The sequence below is a fragment of the Triticum urartu genome, unplaced genomic scaffold, assembly GCF_003073215.2.
Source record: "Triticum urartu cultivar G1812 unplaced genomic scaffold, Tu2.1 TuUngrouped_contig_9814, whole genome shotgun sequence".
Classification (NCBI taxonomy): domain Eukaryota; kingdom Viridiplantae; phylum Streptophyta; class Magnoliopsida; order Poales; family Poaceae; genus Triticum; species Triticum urartu.
Window position 1 is genome coordinate 2,062 of NW_024120895.1, and position 2,620 is coordinate 4,681.

General features: G+C 45.8%; 1 pseudogene; it reads left to right on the forward strand.

Annotated features, from left to right (window-relative positions):
• Positions 1-1,794: 1,794 nt before the first annotated feature.
• Positions 1,795-1,933, forward strand: LOC125532401 (annotated as a pseudogene).
• The last annotated feature ends 687 nt before the right edge of the window (positions 1,934-2,620 follow it).

A 2,620-nucleotide genomic window follows, 5' to 3' on the forward strand; every position in this document is an offset into this window, starting at 1 on the left:
TCATCGAGGGACACGGGGGGTAGTTTCTTGGCTGTGATGTTTGTGTTTTGTTGTTTCACTAGTCACTATTTTTTGTTATTGTGTTTTTCGGTATAGTTGTTTTCTTTGAACACAGTACAGACGCAAGCGCTCATATATAGGCGCATATACTCACCCTTATAAATGCATACACACACCCTATCTCTATGAGCACCTTCGAAAGACTGAGCCGACATATTATCTTGAATAAATACGAGCACCAGGATTTAAACCCTGGTGGGTTGGGGATACCACAGTACCTCTAACCATCCAATCACAGATTGGTTTGTCGGTATAGTTGTTTGTGGGCATGTTTGATTCTTTGTAGAACACGGAGGTCTCTCGTGTCCGTGAGCGCTCCAGGGAAAAAGGGTTTCTCTCGTTGTCGGGGCGGCAAAAAATGCCCGTGGCGTGCGCCCCACGAAGTGGATGTGTGTTGCGTCGTAGAAGGGAATGACTAGCGTGTTTCTCGCACGGCTCTGATATGCATACATGTTGATGTGTCATGTTTTATTGTCTTTTCACTTGCATGATTATAGTAGGCTGGCATGTGAATATTCATTTCTGAGCCCAGGCTCATTTGCACCCCATCAAGAAAAAAATCACAAAAAAACAAAAAATTCAATTTTATTTTTGCATGGTAGATAATTTGGTGCGTGAGGTGCGCTCCAAATTTCATGTGATTTGAACATATGAGTACCTCTCGGAAAAAAAGACAAATAGGGTCACAACAATACATGAACATAATTATTTTTACATATCCTAAATTTGTGTTTTTTGCTGAGAGTTACTCAGATGTCCGAATGATCCGAAATTTGAAGCACACCTTACGCACCAAATTATCTACCATGCAAAAAATGGATTTTTTTTAAATTTTGTTAGTATTTGTTTTGATTTTTTTCTTCATCACGGGTGCAGATGAGCCTACACACCAAATTGCTGCTTCCGCTAGCATGGTATTTTTGTTTTGTTTTTTATGTGAAGGCTGCTCATGATAATTCGTATAGAGCATGTTGTTAAAACTATGTCATGTACTAGGACTCTGGTTATATCCGGTTATACATACTAGTATAGGATCTCTATTATAGTAGTTCGTTCTTTCACATTTTCTCTTTCCTTGTTCGACAAGGTCGTGTAACTAAACCGACTCTGTATTATTCTCGTGGGTTCTTTCCACCTATATAACATGAAGCCGTCAGCCCTATACGGCAAGGCGTTCAACCACAACTTTCATGGTAACCAAAGCGAGACTCTTCCATCACATCTAGCGAACATCCCAAACACCAAACCCTCGATCCAGCCATGGCGTCTTCTTCATTCACTGTTGCGCTTTCCACCTAGGTTACAGAAAAGCTTACCCGACAGAACTATATCCTCAGGAGCACGCAGATCCTTCCGCAGGTTCGCAGTGCAGGTCTCTATGGCCTCCTCGATGGATCAGATGCCGAGACGCACAAGGTTATTGCCACCAAGGACAAGGACGACAAGGACATCACCACCCCAAATCCCGAGCACACAATCTGGGTTCGTCAAGACTAGCTTGTGCTTGGTTACCTTCTGAACAATTTGACAAAGGAAGTAATGATCCAGGTTTTGTCAATTCCCATGACGCACGGTCTCTGGACCTACCTCGCCAACATGTTCTCCTCTACATCACGCAGCAAGATCAACAACCTTCGGGTCGCCCTCACCAATTCGCATAAGGGTACGCAGAACATGGCGACTTACTTTGTCCATATGAGGTCGCTGGCTAACGAGCTAGAGGCTGCTGGCAGTCCTCTCGAGGACGATGAGCTGATGTCTCACATCCTTGCCGGACTGGACATGGATTACCAACCGCTGATTTATGCCCTCGACGTCCGCACCGAGCCAATCTCCCTCGACACCCTCTTCGCCCTCATGTCCAACTTTGATCATAGGGTGGAGTTGTTCCAGGGTGCTGCTAGCAATTTTAAATCCTTAGCCAATGCTGCTTCACATGGTGGTCGTGGCCCCGAGGGTAACCGTGGCCAACCGCGCAACAACTCTGGTGGACAGCGCGACGTTGGCGGCGGCGGTGGCAACAACTACAATCAGCACAGTTGGGGCAATGGCGGTTACCAGCAAGGAGGTGGTGGCGGCTACAACAACCAGCAAGGTGGCGGCTCTGGTTATGGTGGCTACAACGGTGGTGGTGGCTACAACCGCTCCGGCAATGGCCGCCCCTTCTACTCCAACAATAGGGGCCGCTAGGGAGGACAATCTGGCAACAACAACAACACATCGCGTGGGCATGAATTTGATGAGTTTGGGCCCTGCCAAATATGCAAGAAAACTAATCACATTGCAAAAGATTGCAACTGGCGCTATGCCGAGGACAATAATTATCAGAAAAATGAGTTGCCGCAGCTGCAGATGGCTCTTATGGAGTCGATACAAATTGGTATGTTGATAGCGGCACTACAAATCACATCACTAGCGAGCTAGAGAAGGTGACTATGCACGAAAAATACCACGACCATGATCAAGTCCACACCGTCAACGACACAGGTATGCGGGTAAGTCATATTGGTCATTCTATTATCAAAACTCCACACAAAGATATACATCTTAGATTTTTTAC